The sequence below is a fragment of the Rhinolophus sinicus genome, linkage group LG06 (assembly GCF_036562045.2).
Source record: "Rhinolophus sinicus isolate RSC01 linkage group LG06, ASM3656204v1, whole genome shotgun sequence".
Taxonomy (NCBI): Eukaryota; Metazoa; Chordata; class Mammalia; order Chiroptera; family Rhinolophidae; genus Rhinolophus; species Rhinolophus sinicus.
Genome location: NC_133756.1, coordinates 112254377 through 112272266, shown reverse-complemented (window position 1 = coordinate 112272266; position 17890 = coordinate 112254377). Strand labels below are relative to the sequence as shown.

Sequence of the window (17890 nt, the reverse complement as noted above, 5' to 3'; positions counted from 1 at the left end):
CCACATTAAATGGTATCGTCTCTCAAAAAGCCCTCCCGGATTTTTGAGAATAAAAGGTAGCATTTCTTGTTACCACCAACTCAGGCTGTTATACCTCCCTCCTTCATGCTTTCCTGATACTTTATTTTTTCTATCACACTCCTTTTTTCAGCCGTTCATTCACTCAACAAGCATTTGATGCAGTATTGGGCACTTTCACACATTATTCATTTAATCCTCACAATAACCCTTTCAGGTAGTTAAAATTATCCCCATTTTACTGAAGACACCTAAAGTCACAGAGCTTAGGTAGCTTGCCAAAGGTCAAACAGCTGGTACTGACAGTACTTAGCTTCAAATCTAAATCCTATACCTAGTCTGCCTTAACCTTTTTACTGCATTGAGTTCAAGTTTGTTCTCCAAAATGTGTCAAAAATCTACAGAAGATAATTACAGTATTTAAATTTTTTAAGTAAATTCAGTTAAGGTGCTACATTTTATTAAATGATTACTTTAAAGTATAAAAATGTCCTGTTAATTTCTTTTTGAAAAACACACAAATATAGAAAAATACACATCTGCTTTCCTAAACTTCCCTTCTGGGACTGAGCTTGTGGGGTAAGGTTGAAAGCCACAGTCAGCGGCTTGGAAATAGTCATTGGACTCTAGATGAACGCAGCAGCAAAGACGTTAAATCAGCTAATACTTATCTATCATCATCACTTAATAAATATTTATCAGGGCCTACTGTGTGCCAAGCACCAAGGACAGATACACACATAACTAAGTCCTGGTCCTGGAAAGACAGACAGTCCCAGTGCTCTGAGTTCAAAGGTCATGTTATTTATTTATTCATTCAGCAGACGTTTCCTGCGCACCAGCTATAGCCTAGACACACCATGCTCTAAGCATGGGGAAATGGCATGGATGTGATTCCTGTACTCAGGACAGTGTTTGAATAGAGGCACAAATTGCCACTGGAGCACACAGGAGGGAGTAATCTGTTGTGTATGGGAGGTCTGGAGAAGGCTTTGTAAAAGAGATGACGTTGGGTTGGGCCGTAAAGGATAAGGTGAGTTTTGATGCATTAAAAGAAAAAAGGCAGGGGAGGGGAGGAGGGCATCCTAGAGAGTCCTCTTGCGCTGACACATGGAGGTTTAAGGCTGCAGGGTAGTGTCAGGGTAATTTAAGCAGTAGTGTAGGGCTGGAATGCAGGGTGTGAGGCAAGGAGTAGAGGGAGATGATTGGAAAGGGTGCCTCAAATGCTATTCAAAGGAGCTCAGGCTTGGTCCTATGAAAATGGAGAGAAACAGAGGTTTCTGAGCAGAGGAGCTTATTTATCTTTGTGTTCCATGGCGTGTGGCACACTGCCTTGTTCTTGGTAGCAGTTTTTAGCATTTGTCACTTTCCTGGCACCATAAAAGACTCTGGCCCCCAACCTGATGCCATGCTCTGTTTACACAAGCAAAATCATGCCCATGCTCTTGCATATAGCAATTTTCTTGCCAGCCCCTCTGCCAAGATATCCCAGGTCTGAGAGCAATCTTTCTCTTTTATCCAAAGCCAAATTGCTGCCTCCATATTGTTGTTACTGCGACAGACTCTGCTAATTTCTTCTTTGAGAACAGAACTTGGTCTGGTGGAAGAAACTCTAGACTGGGAGGCTTAAAAAACCAGGGCCCTGATCCCCACTGTACAAGTACCTAGATAGAGTGTAACCTTGGCCTGTGGTGTGTCCCATCTATAAAATGGATAGGTGATCTCTACATTCCCTTTCAGACTTAAGAATCTCTGGTTTTAAATGCAGCGTCAACATGCCTTCAGTCAGGCCAGACAATGGCTATATCTGCAAAATTCTGCTTTAAAATATGGCAGAATAATTTTCTATGGTTCTAATCTGTTTTATTCTCCCCGTACTTTGCCTCACACCTCCACACACCACCTCCTTTTTGCCCATTCTAGGAAGGTTGCCAGGGATGTTTGCACGTATGCCTCAAGAGAATTTTGTGTTGCTAAGCTAGAAACAGAAGTTGCTAAAGAAAACCCTTTCTTCCAAAGAGGATCTTCCTAAGTGCACTGAGGATATCAAGCCACTTGTCCCAAATAGGGCCCAGAAAAAAGGAGCATTTTTCAGTAGAGAGAGGCAGGAGTGGCAAGACTGAAAACTTTTTTCTTAGGATGACCGTGAAATTGATCTTTTGTAGGAAGACATTTTTGAGAATAAAAGGTAACATTACTTGTTAATAATTACCCTGGAAGCACAGGCATAAACCAGGATGGTCCCAGGCAAACTGTGTGGGGTAGTCATTAAATCCAAGAAGAAATGGCATCACGCCCCACCATCCTACAGACATCACTAATCAATCCCCACATTCTTTCTATTGAGCCCAGATGAGCCTATAACCCTTCCCAACATAGTGCTCCTGATGCCGCTTGCTAATCCATTAGTGTTGGCTCTTGAGTTTAAATCTTTTTATTACAATTAACCTTGTAATACAAACAAGGCGTAGTGGATACTGTGGTTCTCTGCCCAGATCCCCTCTGGGAGCTGGTGAACCCACCGCCCAGCTGCTGAATCTACTGTCTACTGATGGCTGACAGCTGGACCCCCTCAGCAAGCATTGACCACAGCTGCCTTGCCCAAGGTTATATCCTCTCCCAAGTGCATAGGGGCTAATGATTGGCTAGACCTGCCTTGTTTCAATTTGAATCAAATTTGAAAGGCCATCCCAGCTCCAAAGCTTTCCATAGATCAGTGGAGACTGATGGCCGGTCAGCTTCTGCCCAATCTTGACTTCCTCACTTTCCTACAAATGTATCTCCCAAGAGTCCTTTAAAAATCAACCTGTGCACACAACTCTCCACCTCAAGGTGTGTTTCCAGGGATCCCTATCTAAGGAACCAAATTACCTCTGTGATCTTAGTAAGAAATAAACCCCTTGGCCATATAGATGACCAATAGACATATGAAAAGATGCTCAACTAATCACTAATCATTAGGGACATGCAAATTAAAACCACAATGAGATATCACCTCACACCTGTCAGAGTGGCTATCATCAATAAACCAACAAACAAATGTTGGCGAGGATGTGGAGAAAATGATGTGGAGAACCTCATGCACTGTTGGTGGGATTGCAAATTGATGCAGCCACTATGGAAATCAGTATGGAGGTTCCTCAAAAAATTAAAAATCGAACTAGCAGATCACCTAGCAATTAAACTTCTGGGTACTTATCCGAAGAAATCCAAAACACTAATTCAAAAGGATATATGCATCCCTATGTGCACTGCAGCACTATTTACAATACCTAAGATATGGAAGCCACCTAAGTGCTCATAAACAGACAAATGGATAAAGACAATGTGGTACATTTATACAATGGAATCTTACTCAGCAATATAAAGAATGAAGTCTTGTCATTTGCGACAACATGGATGGACCTGGAGGATATTATGTTACGTGAAATAAGTCAGACAGAAAAAGACAAATACCATATTATTTCACTTATATGTGGAATCTAGAAAACAAAATAAATGAACAAACAAAAAAGAAACAAACCCACAGATACAAAGAACAAACTGATGGTTGCCTGATGGATGAAAAAGATGAAGGGATTAAGAAATACAAATTGCCAATTATAAAAATAGTCACTGGACATAAAGTACAGCGTAGGAAATATAGCCAATAATATTTTAATAACTATGGTGTCAGATAGGTACTAGACTTATCAGGGTGATCACTTTGTAAGTTATATAAATGTCTAATTACTATGTTGTATACCTAAAACTAATATTATATGTCAACCGTTATTGAAAAGTACAAAGATAATTTAGAAAAAGAAGTAAACCCCGAGGTTAACTTTCTAATTTGTATCTTAACAAATAGATCAATTAGCATATTTTCTTGTCCCCACAGTTAATTGATCTTAATTTAAAAGCTTCCCTGGAAAATACATGTCCCTTCACTTTTTGCAATCAGACAAATGCAAGTCCTCTCCTTTTCTGGTCTCCGGTGGAGGAAACACAATTGCTATGTGGTTCCATAGCAGTAAAGTGGAGCAAACACTTTTAGAGAGACAGGAGACCTGGGGGTTTTAGTTCTGGTTTTGTCAACAACACATTATGATGTAGGCAAATCATTTCCTTTCTCTAGCTGGGTCCAAATTTACTTGTCTATAAAACATAGGACTTATCAGGAAAATTACCAAAACTTGAAATAAGGCAGAAAAGTAGGTCCCACATTCTTTCAATGTTATACAGAACCAAGACCACTCAGAGATTGTCTAGAGGAATGTATTTAATTTCTCTTACCATTTGCTTTTGATTAAAGGTCCCAGATTTAGTAAGTTGCTTATTGCTTGGTAGAGTTTGTCCAATAGACATGAAAATAATTTCTGTCCATGAAACAGATAACCACAAAAATGTATAGCCTAATTTTTATTGGAATCTAATAAATTTATCCCATCAATTCATAATATATACTTGGCTTCTTAAATGGTCTTTGAACCAGTCATAATATCTTGTTGGTTCATCACTAATCCATGAATTAAATAGGATCTCTTCCATGTGGTTCATTTTTATGTTTGCCCGAGATTCATGATTGTAGCTTTTTTAAAACATTATACTTCAACAGACTTGCTCTGTTTCTTGATACTGGAAGAAAAATCCACACACCCATCTTGAAAACTGAGGGATCCCATAGTTTTAATGTAGCACAAAGGCATCTAGGACTCCTTTCTATAGAAATCCTCTGGACCATGTTACCCTCTGAAGACTAGTCGGCAAACCCAGAGTTACCAGAGCCACCATTGCTTGATCACTGCATGACTGGGGTGGAGGCTGGGCAAAGAGCAGCACAGCCAGGGCTTAGTGAGAGGGACTTTCCCAAGGTCTGAAAAGTACAAAAATGACATATCCTCAGAGCTGGGACTTTTCAGCATGCGTGTCTTGCTCTGAAGGCAGGCCCCCTGCTACACTTTTCATACATGAGTGCCATATCATTTGCCTGCATCCCCCAAGTATATCACATAGGCCTAGTACATAGTAGGCACTCAATACCCCATGCAATTAAATTTTTTTTCCTACTGACTAGAGCTTGGGTGTTTCCAAAGGACCGAATCTATCAATTGGCTTCACTTCAGGGCACTAGAAATGATAGACACTGGAAGCCAGACAGGCCTGTGTTCCATCTTATCATTGCCATTTCGTGGCCAATTAGCAGTGTAACCTTGAATGAAAAATGAAGTCATGTGAGTGTCAGTTTCCTCCCCTGTCACATGCGAATAATCCGTATATTATTGATTATTATTCCTTATTGTGAGGATTAAAACAGAAAAGGGAATGTGAAAGAACTTAGCACTATACCTAGCCCAAAGCTGCCCCCACCCACAATGGTCTTTGGTTTTGGTCTTTCCTTCCCCTCTCAGAAGACCCTGGAAGGCTTTGAGGCCTGGGCTGTGTTGCTGCTTCTCCCAGCCCCCTCCCTAGTCACACGGTAATCAAGGGATGGGAAAATCAGTCTGTTCAAACAGGTGTCACTGTTCTAAACCTACAGTCTCATTTCCTGATCGTGTCTTAATCTGCTCGTCGGTGGTGAAAGTTGATTTCTTGCACATTCTTATATCAGTGGGAATTTCTGCCCTTGGCTGACAGGCATTATGGGCTGGCTTTGACATACAGCCCTACAGGGCCTGAACAGCCCCTATTCTTTCCCAGTCCTGAAAGGGAGCTTTGTGCCAAGGATTCATTAAACTGCACTGCACAGCCCCTTCATAAATGGGGCTCAATAATGAACAGTCGATTTAACTGGAAAAGCTGCTGGAGCTGTTAAATTAAAGGGAAATAAAGTGCACTTTGGACTCAGTCTGCCAGAAGAAACGGTGACCTAAAAGGGAAATCTTCATTTTTATTGAAGTTTTTAAAAAGTTTAATATGTCCAGGAAGTTTCCTCGTGACAGGCACCGAGACAGAAAAGTTCAGAATGCAGGCGTGCGATAGTGTGCTTTTTATTTACCATCATTGTCCCAAAGTGCGTCTCAGGCTCTTAGAGGGTGCAAACGAATGATCCAATTTTGAGAAAGTAATTTTGGGGGACTCTGCAATATGCCACCAAAGGTGTGGTTTTTTTGGGGTTTTTTTTATGTTTTAAAAGTATTCTGTTTAAGACCACGCTTTCTCTTTCATTCTTTGAACAGTTGAAGGACCAAGAGCCATTCTTTTCAGTTTTTCTGCTCTCTTTCAGAAACAGGACATCTCTCTGGGAGGAGATCCAGTTGTTTCCCCTCCTACTATAGCTCAGTTACATTTGATTTGGGTCGTGTGCTCTGACATCTGACTCAGTAGCCTCTTTTTCAGGTTTGAAATTTTTAGCAGTAAGCATGACTGTTCCAAAGAACTTTCTCTTCAACTTCTTCTGAGTTATATAACTTCTTAGCAGGGTGAGTTAGAACTTCTGGAAGGCTGGAAGGTTATAGTTTTCAACAACTCTTACTTGCAAGAAGCAAAAGCCACCGTGCTTTGGCAGATAAAATAACCACAATATGGTCTCAGCTTCTCTCTGCTACACTGCTGCGAGCTAAGAATTCTTCTTAACATGTTCCCCTATCCTTCCTGTTTTCAGATCTTTATATGGAATCTGCTCCTGGGTATGTTACAGGTGTCACTGCCCTAGTCAAGGCCTTTTCTGGTTTCTGTCTTAAGCATCATTTTACCATCAAAGATGACAAAATCACTCATCTCAGGGAATTTAAAGAGAAATCTGAAAGGCAATGTGAAATAAACAAAGGCCCAATTCTACCCTCATTGTTTAAGGTCACTGGAATCCAAGCACAGATTTTCAGTTGCAAAGATGCATTAAAAAGGGAAACTTCCTTTGCAAAAAGTATTATGCTCTCTTTCTGAAATCTGATTTATGTTTTCATTTTGAATTCTAAGCCATCAATTCAATTTTTTAGGATTCTGCATTAGGCAATTCAAAACCACCTTAAAAAATATCCTGAAGATAAAAACCATAAATCTGTGCATGTATTCATTTTAATAGTAACTATGGTGACCTACTAAATAGTGTTGTTTTATTCTTTGTCCATCTACCACTAATGAGTCACGTTCAACCAAAATAAATCACGGGCTCTCCACACCATGAAATTCTGGGATCTGAGGCCAGTGACAACTGCTGGGATGGACTTTGCCCAGTGTGGGCCCTGATGTTTATTAGAGTCTACACCTGCATCACAGCAAACAAAGTTTCATTCACCTTCCATTACAGATTGTCAGGTTCCAAATTGGTTATGTCATCCTTCGTGGATTGTGTGGGCCTGATTACTTTTTGACATTTAGCAGTGGGGTAAATATTCATAAGAAAATATATATTAGACCAGTCCAACTTTTGCACATGACATCAGCCAACAAATGCACTCTTCTGGTCATGAATTATCCCTACAGAAATAATTACAACCTATTCAAAAGATATTTAGTCTTAAAGATGGGAGACAAGAGGACTTTGTCGATCTTCATAGATTCGACCACAGCCAGACTACAAGTTAAGGAGAGTGTTAATATGTTACAGCTTATCTAAAGGAAAATGACCAGGAAAGTGATGGTGATCAAAATCAAAGTACAGGAGGAAGTATACTTCTATAGGACTCAGAACATTCCTTAATTCTTCTATTTGTTTTGATGAATAAAATTGTATGTGCATTTTTTCCTACCAGTGTGTAATCCTTCTGAGAAAAGGGAAGAAGTTACCCTCAGTCCCTTGGGGGCAATTACAAAGTGTATAACATATGCCTAATGGGAAACAGCAGAAGGAGAAGAAAGGGAGAATGGAACAGAAGAAATATTTGAAACAATAAGGTCTGAGAGTTTCTCCCAAATTAATGTCAACACCAAACCACAGATCCAAGGAGATCAGAGAACACCAAGCAGGATAAATGCCAAAAAGCAAAACCAAACAAAACTCTACACTTAGGCTTATCATTTTCAAACTACAGAAAATGAAAGGTAAATAAAAAATCCTGAAAGAACCCAGAAGGAAAAAACACCTTACCATGCTAACACTAATCAAAAGAAAGTGGAAGTACTATATTCATTTCACACAGAGCAGACTGTCAGGAAAGTTATCAGGAATAAAAATGGACATTACATAATAATAAAGGGGTCAATTCTCTAAGAAGGCATGACAGTCCTTAATGTGTATGCACCTAACAACAGAGTGTTAAAATACGTGAGGCAAAAACGTAGTACTACAAGGAGAAATGAATGAATCCGCTATTATACTTTGAGAGTTCAACATCCCTGTATCAGTAATGGACAGATAAAGCAGGCAGAAAATCAGGAAAGACATAGCTGAACTCAACAACACTAGCAATCGATTGGATATAATAAACATCTATAGATTACTCCACCCAACAACAACAGAATGCACATTTTTCTCAAGATTACATGGAGCTATCTTGGTCTACCAAGATAGACCATACTGTGGGCCATAAAAATGAAAAAAATTTTCACAAATTGAAAAAAAATTAAAATCATCTAATGTCTGCTCTCAGACCTAATGGACTTAAACTAAAGATCAATAACAGAAAGAGAGCAAGAAAATCCCCAAATACTTGGAGATTGAACCATTCATTTTTAAATAACATATGGGCCAAAGAAGAAATCTCAAGAGAAATTAAAGAATAGTTTGAACTGAAAATTAAAACACAGTCTATCAAAATTTGCGGTATACAGCAAAAGCAGAGCTTAGAATAAAATTTATAGCATTGAATGCATTTTTTAGAAAACAAGAAAGATCTAAAATCAATCATCTAAGCTTCTACCTTAGAAAACTGGAAAAAGAAGAGGAAATTAAATCCAAAGTAAGCAGAAGAAAAAAAAATCATAAAAATTAGAGCAGAAATCAATGAAATTTAAAACAGAAAATCAATGGAGAAATACAATGAAACCTAAAGCAGGTTCTTTGGAAAAATCAATAAAATTGATGTTAGGTTAACTAAGAAAAAAAGAGAGGGAACATAAATTACTAATATTAGAAAGGGGAGACATTATTGCAGATCCCATGGATATTAAAAGGATAATGAAGAAATACTATGAACAACTCTATGCCCACAAATTTGATTATCTAGATAAAATGGATCAATTCCTTAAAAGATACAATCTGCTAAAACTCCTATAAAAAGAAATAGACACTCTGAATAGGCCCAGACCTACTAAAGAAATCAATTCAATAATTAATAAACTTCCTAAACAAGAAACACCAGTCTGATATGAAGCATTGGCCCTGCATGATGGTGAATGATGCTGGCAGGCCCAAGGTCCAAGTAGAACACAAGGGAGAGAGAAAAAGTTTCTGTCTAGAAAAGCTGTCATCTATGGTTTTGACAAAGATGAAGGAAATCACAGAAACCTACCTTGGCAAGGCTGTTACCAATGCTGTTGTCACAGTATCACCTTCCTTTAATGACTGTCAGCATCACTGGAATCATTGCTGGTCTCAGTGAACTTACAATCATCAAGGATCCAGTTGCTGGGGCCACATTGCTTATGCCTTAGATAAAAAGGTTAGTGCTGAAAGAAATGAGCTGATCTTTGACTTAGGAGGTGGCCCTTTTGATATGTTACCTCACTATTGAAAATGGAATCTTCAAGGTTCAATCTACAGCTGGAGACATCCACTTAGGTGGGGAAGACTTTGACATATCAAATGGCCAACCATCTTATTGCAGAGTTCAAGTGCAAGCAGAAGAAGGGCCTCTGTGAGAACAAGAGGGCTGTCGATCACCTCTGCACTGCTTGTGAACGTGCTAAGTGTATTCTCTTTTTCAGCACCCAGGCCAGTATTGAGATTGATTCACTTTATGAAGAAACCAACTTCTATACCTCTATTACCGGTGCCCAATTTGAAGAATTGCATGCTTACGTATTCTGTGGCACACTGAACCCAGTACAGAGAGCCCATCAGGATGCCAAGCTAGACAAGTCCCAGATCCATGATATTGTCCTGGTGGGTAGTTCTATCGGTATCCTCAAGATCCGGAAACTTCTACAGGACTTCTTCAATGGAAAAGAGTTGAATTAATCCTGACGAGCATTAATCCTGACGAGGCTGTTGCTTATGGTGCAGCTGTCCTGGCAGCCATCCTATCTGGAGACAAATCTGAAAACATTCAAGATTTGCTGCTCTTGGATATTACTCCTTTTTTTTCTTGGTATGAAAACTGCTGGTGGAGTTATGACTGTCCTCAAGTGCAACACTACCAATCCTACCAAGCAGACACAGACCTTCACTACTTACTATGACAACCAGCCATGTGTGCTCATTCAGGTTTATGAAGATGAGCACACCACAACCAAGGATAACACCCGGCTGGGCAACTTTGAACTCACAGGCATACCTCCTGCACTATGTGGTGTTCCTCAGACTGAAGTCACTTTATATATTGACGCCAGTGGCATCCTTAGTGTCTTTGCTGTGGATAAGGGTACAGGAAAAGAGAACAAGATTACCATCACTAACAACAAGAACCATTTGAGTAAGGAAGACAGTGAGCATATGGTCCAAGAAGTTGAGAAGTACAAAGCTGAAGATGAGAAACATTGGAACATCTTCTCTTCCAAGAACTCACTTGAATTCTTACTTTGCAATCAACATGAGTAACTGTTGAAGATGAGAAATTTCAAGCAAGATCAACGAGGAGGACAATCAGAAGATTCTTGACACATGTAATGAGATTATCATCTGGCCTGATAAGAATCAGACTGCAGAGAAGGAAGAATTTGAACATCAGCAGAAAGAACTGGAGAAAGAAAGTCTGCAACCCTGTCATTACCAAGCTGTACCAGGAGGCAAGCCAGGAGGGATGCCTGGGGATGTCCCTGGTGGTGGTGCTCCTTCATCGGGCGGTGCCACCTCTGGGCCTGCCATTGAAGAAGATGATCAACAACCTGAGCATAGATTTAGCATGTTCCACACAAAAACACTGAAGACCCAAGTTTGTAGCAAATTCCATGGCAGTTGTAAGGTGGAGCTGCTGTAGTAAATAACTGCACGTTCCTGATACTTGAATATGGAATGTGTGCATAGGGAAAGGAAGTAACATTGCACTTGATAAGTACTGTATTATAAATGGAAAACACTATGTCTTAAAAAAAACTGTACTTAAAAATTGGCACCAAAAAAAAAAAAAAAAAAACAGAAAAAAACCCACAATAGAAACCACAAACTTTTTACTGCATTTCGATACAGTTGTCTTTTGTTTTAAGGATATAGGACAAAAATATGGAGGTGTGTTTCCCAGGGCCCAAAATGGTGTTAATTATAAGAGTGGCTACTTGAGGGTACAAGTCTTATTGAGCACCAATTACCATGCAAAAGTTCTGTCTACATGTTCTTTAATAAATGTATTTTTACATGTATTTATGATATTGTGAGGCCTCTAAATTGTGGGACCCAGGCAAGGACCCATCTTTCCCAGATGTTGTAGGTATTACTATTAAACCCATTTAACAGTGAGAAAACTGGGACTTTAGTATACATGTCAGTATGAAATGTAAGAAACAGAAACATCTCTATAGAGTTCAAGCAGAAAACGGTTTAATACACAAAGTAGGTATTTGCAAAATGATGGGAAGGCCTAGGCCATGGAGCTAGAAAGCTGCTTTCTCCATTACAACAAAAAAGGAGACATTATAGGCATATGAAGTTAGGCTTTGTTTTGGGGAGAGTGGGTATAGATATGAAGACTCACTGTACAGCAGAAGGAAAGATTCCCATGTAATGACTTCTTTTGGTTAATGAAATGAGGAGGCAGCTGAGAAGACTAGAAGAGTGAGGTAGGAGGCTTGAGAAGAGAGGAAAGGTATGGAAAGCCATTATGGAAAGTAGATATGGAGCATATTCAAGGAACCTAGTATGATTGCCAGACAGTGTTTCAGGGTCTATGGATGTTGTTAGTCATTAATTTATAGGAAACCAATCTGTCTAGTTATGTGCTCTTTTATTTTCAGGACCTTTGCTAAGTTACATGTCTGGTTTTCAGTTTCATACTCATGGTCTAAACCAGTGAGCGTAAAAAGACCTAATAATATTGCTTTGTTGAGCTTGGTATCTGTTTCCACCCTAGATATGCCACACACAGAGTCCCTGCCCAAATTCAAAGTCCATCAGAGAATATCTCATTCTTGCAAAGTTCCTCTCCTTTCAGCACCTCTTGACGTCCCTCCTCTAACCCAGACCACCTCACAGCCCCAGCCCTGAGCTCCTGAGAAAAAAATCTCTAACCAGAGTTACCACAGATTGTTAGAGACCTGGCCCCACAGCAGAGGCAAAGGTAAGTCTGGAGCCCTCACCTATGAAGGGAGTCAGTCCCAAAGTTGGAGAAAGAAGCAGTTTGAAGAAAAGACCAAGTCAGTGTTTTATGAAAGGTTCTACTGCACAGAGGAGGCATGGATGGAAAGAGCTGTGCTTCTTAACAGGAAAGCAGTAAGGAGGACAGAAGGAAGGAAAAGGGAGTAAAATTGCAAAGGTTAGGGTAAAATAATTATGCCGATGAAAATGTTTGCGGGCCTGTTTGCCAGGATCCTGAGGTGGGAATACTCTTCCTAGGTGTTTCCATTCCATTACTTAACCTGTGGCCCCTAGATCAGTGGTCTTCAAAGCAGAGTGTAGGGTGTGAAAAGACTCTTCAAGAGGACTCAGATAGGAGTGCACTAACAAGATGAATGTCCGTTCTCTCAAACCCCATATGTACTCGTTCTTAAAATTGGTTGGAGAGGCTTATTTCCCATCTGTCTCTCACAATTGTCTTTCTTTTATTTTAAAAAGCAAGAACTGGGGCCAGCCCGGTGGCTCAGGTGGTTGGAGCTCCATGCCCCTAATGCCAAAGGCTGCCGGTTCGATTCCCACATGGGCCAGTGGGCTCTCAACCACAATGTTGCTGGTTCAACTCCTCGAGTCCCACAAGGGATGGTGGGCTGCGCCCCCTGCAACTAGCAATGGCAAGTGGACCTGGAGCTGAGCTGCGCCCTCCACAACCTTCACAACTAAGACTGAAAGGAGAACAACTTGAAGCTGAACAGCACCCTCCACAACTAAGATTGAAAAGGACAACAACTTGACTTGGGAAAAAAAAGTCCTGGAAGTATACACTGTTCCCCAATAAAGTCCTGTTCCCCTTCCCCAATAAAATCTTAAAAAAAAAAAAAAAGAAAGAAAGAAAAAAAAGCAGGGACTAACCTTTCCCTCCTCTCCTATTGTTTTCTGCTTTTCCTTTCTTTCCCTTCCCTTCTCTTCCTGAATAATCCAGTCTTAAATAGCTTAGGGAAGGCAAGGTTGACATCTGTGCTGGCCGTGCATGAAGCAGGGTATTGAAGGGGAACTGAGGTGGTCCACAGCAAGGGGGCCAGAGCCCAAGCAGTGAAGGGATACCAACCCACGGAGGCAGCCTGACATGGGGGAGGAGAAAGTCCATGGTAGGAGATTAGGGGGAGCTCAGCTCACCGATGAGTGTCAGAGCCAGAGCACAGTGAGTAATGGGGTATGTCAGAGCCCAAACTAGGTAAGGAGACAGCCACGTGGAAGGAATGCCCAGCAGAGCGTGGGAGAGGGTTGAGGAGAGCATTCATGTAGGAGAAGAGGTCGAAACAAATGAGACATTGGTTCCGTACAGATGGATTGATCCAAAAATAAATATATCAAGGATCAAGTGCCAGGATTCTTCGTTTCAGAGAAGAAAGTTACAGATACTGAAGGAAGGGGAGACTAAACTGAAATCACTAGCTGGTGATTTCAGTGCAGCCTGAGGAAGTAGCCGTGGTGGACCAAGGGAATTCCCTGAAGGAATTTACCAAGAACATCAGACTGATCCAGCCAAGTATGACTGGCAGCTGGCAAAGAACTCTAAATCCTGCTCTTAGAAAGTAAGACCCCTAACTAGAGTTGGTGTGCCGCTGCTTGGAGTTGCCTCGGACAACCCCAAACTGCATGGATAAGGCCACGTCATCCTCCAGCTCCTCCTGAGCCTTTGTAGAACAGTAAGTCTTCTTCCTGTTTTCCTTTTTTCAAAAACATTTCCTTTGGGTTCCATCCTCAGCTTATCATGTGTGGTGTGGAAAAAGTACAAAGGAACTGTTGGAGAAATTGTGTTGGACATTTTAATTTTGCAGTGAGTATCTATCAAGAGATTTTGGTCAAGACAGCTATTTGAAGAGCTGAGCCTGGAACTCTTTGCTAAGATTCTCCCCACCGTTCTCTATGAGCTCCCTCAGCAGCTTCGTATGTCGCTGCATTATTCCCACAGTGTCCCTCCCTGCCATTGGTAACAAGCCAGCTCCTGTGCGGGAGAAACCAGTTAAGTTTCTCTTGCCCTGGTAAGACAGTTGCCATAAAATTTTGTCCTTAACCTGTCATTTCCTACACTTTCAAGAGATTTGGAAATGGGTACCCACATAGTTGAAGCTACAGTGTACCAGTAGAGATACCAGTAGGACTTCATGTTTCATCCTTAAGCGTGGCTTCTACCACTTTCCCCACCAGTTGGGTCCTTCCGATGGCTTTGCAAGATGAGCAGCAAATGTGAGGACCAACGTCTGACAGCCTGTTTGGTGACAGTGTCTACACACTCTGCTTGATTGACTACCCAGACTTAGTCATCAGCCAACTGCACTGAGTACTGCTGCCCCTCAGTGAAAAGAAGCCCACAGAGCAACAGGAAGAGTTCATGATGCAGACACTCAAGAAGCCCAACATGGCCCTACCTGGAGGCTGCTGGAGAAGCAAGGAGGCCAGGCAGGGATTCCTGGTGGAGCTCAAAGCAGCAGCACCCAAACTCTGTCCTCACTTATATCGGATAATTTTGTCAATTTGCTGTTGATACGTGCAAACTAACTACATAGTGATTATCTTAATATTGCCTGCACATTCTGCAAAGTAAAACTCATTATTTTGAAACATTAGGTAAGAAAAAAATTCAATTGGATTTTAAATCTATTCAAATTTTCACAAGAAATTTCAACATTACATTTGTAAAGGAAAGAAAAGAAAGAACTGTTAGGTTCTTTAAATATAATTTAAAAGAATGAGAATGAAACAGATTTTTAAATTTGTGTCACCTACTTATGCAAATAAAATATTTCACCAATGGTGACTATCAAGAAATTGAAGATATTATCATTGATAATTATAATTGAGCATTGATAATTATCTATAGTCATTGTTTTCTTTTTAACGTGATATGAATATTTTATTGAGTGAGAAACAAACTGATATTGAACAGGAGACTGCAATCCCAAAAATGATATGAAACTCAGAGGCATAACGTTATAGGAGGGCTTATAAAGTAAGAATAACCACCTTCACAATGATTGGTGGTTATTACAAGGGACGTTTCCAGACAGCAGCGGGTTGGTTAAAAGTAATTATACCATTTTAGAAAGACAACTTAAGTTTCATTTATGATTATCAGAGGCATTTACAAGAAATAACCTAAATTAAGTTTCACTTACATGCATGAAATAAAGACTAGATGAAATTTTGCTCATGTGGCTTAACTGTTTATATCTGCTTAAATAATTTTTTTTAATGAGACTTTTTATTTTAGGTTAATTGTAGACTTGAATGTAATTGTAAGAAATCTGTAGTCATTTCAAGTATATAATTGGAAATGAAAAAGCTATGTTTATCGAAGCAACTTTAAAACTTATAAAAATTTAAGATTTTTAGGTGTATACCCTCTAAATTTATACTTACTATATTTCTTAATAATTTCTATTTCCAGCAATCCCTCTCCTGGGTATCTACCCAAAAAATCTGAAAACATTTCTCCATAAAGATATATGTGCTCCAATGTTTATTGTAGCTTTATTTACAGTGGCCAAGACATGGAAACAACCAAAGTATACTTTGGTAGATGATTGGATAAAGAAGTTGTGGTATATATACACAATGGAATACTATTCTGCCATAAGAAAAGATTAAATATAAGTTGGGAGGGGGGTGGTAGATGAGGGTAAAGGGGATCAAATATATGGTGATGGAAGGAGAACTGACTCTGGCTATAGAACACACAATGTGATTTATAGAGGATATAATACAGAATTGTATACCTGAAATTTATGTAACTTGATTAACAATTGTCACCCAAATAACCTTTAATAAAAAAACAAAAAAACAAAAAAAATATGAAATAGTACCATTTGTGACAACGTGGATGGATCTTGAGATTATAATGCTAAGCAAAATAAGTCAGACAGAAAAAGTAAAGAACCATATGATTTCACTGATATGTGGTACATAAAACTGAAAACAACAAAAGAATAAGACAAACAAATGAAGAAACAAAAACTCATAGACACAGACCAGAGGGTAAGGGGGGTGGGAGGTGGTAGATGAGAGTAAAGGGGATCAAATATATGGTGATGGAAAGACAACTGACTCTGGGTGGTGAAGACACAATGTGACATATAGATGATGTATTACAGAATCGTACACCTGAAATCTATGTAACTTTACTAACAATTGTCACCGCCAATAAACTTTAATTAAAAATAATAATTCCTATTTCCAGCAATCCCTCTCCTGGGTATCTACCCAAAAAATCTGAAAACATTGATCCATAAAGACATATGTGCTCCAATGTTTATTGTAGCTTTATTTATAGTGGCCAAGACATGGAAACAACCAAAGTATACTTTGGTAGATGATTGGATAAAGAAGTTGTGGTATATATACACAATGGAATACTATTCGGCCATAAGAAAAGATGAAATTTAAGTGGGAGGGTGGTGGTAGATGAGGGTAAAGGGGATCAAATATATGGTGATGGAAGGACAACTGACTCTGGATGTTGAACACACAATGTGATTTATAGAGGATATAATACAGAATTGTATACCTGAAGTTTATGTAACTTTATTAACAATTGTCACCCAAATAAACTTTAATAAAAAAAACAACAAAACAAAAAAAAAAGATGAAATAGTGCCATTTGTGACAACATGGATGGATCTTGAGATTATAATGCTAAGCGAAATAAGTCAGACAGAAAAAGTAAAGAACCATATGATTTCACTGATACGTGGTACATAAAACTGAAAACAACAAAAGAATAAGACAAATAAATGAAGAAACAAAAACTCATAGACACAGACCAGAGGGTAAAGGGATAGGGGTGGTAGATGAGAGTAAAGGGTATCAAATATATGGTGATGGAAAGAGAACTGACTCTATATAATACAGAATTGTATACCTGAAATTTATGTAACTTGATTAACAATTGTCACCCAAATAACCTTTAATAAAAAAACAAAAAAACAAAAAAAATATGAAATAGTACCATTTGTGACAACATGGATGGATCTTGAGATTATAATGCTAAGCGAAATAAGTCAGACAGAAAAAGTAAAGAACCATATGATTTCACTGATACGTGGTACATAAAACTGAAAACAACAAAAGAATAAGACAAATAAATGAAGAAACAAAAACTCATAGACACAGACCAGAGGGTAAAGGGATAGGGGTGGTAGATGAGAGTAAAGGGTATCAAATATATGGTGATGGAAAGAGAACTGACTCTGGGTGGGGAAGACACAATGTGACATATAGATGATGTATTACAGAATTGTACACCTGAAATCTATTTAACTTTACTAACAATTGTCACCACCAATAAACTTTAATTAAAAATAGTAATTTCTATTTAATTTTGTTTATAATTATATAATATAGATGCCTTTTCGTCATCAACAAGACAAAAAGGCAACCTACTGAATGGGAGAAGATATTTGCAAATACTATATCCAATAAGGGGTTAATATCCAAAATACATAAAGGCCTCATACTACGCAATGTCAAAAAATGAACAATCCAATAAAAAAAAATGGGCAGAGGACCAGTACAATCATTTCTCCAAAG

The 17890-nt window shown here is 39.2% G+C and overlaps 1 long non-coding RNA gene across 1 annotated transcript; it reads left to right on the top strand.

Moving 5' to 3' along the window:
- The first annotated feature begins 2002 nt into the window (after positions 1-2002).
- Positions 2003-16499, top strand: LOC141572212 (uncharacterized). The gene is made up of 3 exons (XR_012497461.1): positions 2003-12308; positions 12803-14010; positions 14513-16499. It is a non-coding gene; the product is annotated as an uncharacterized LOC141572212 (long non-coding RNA).
- Positions 16500-17890: the final 1391 nt, after the last annotated feature.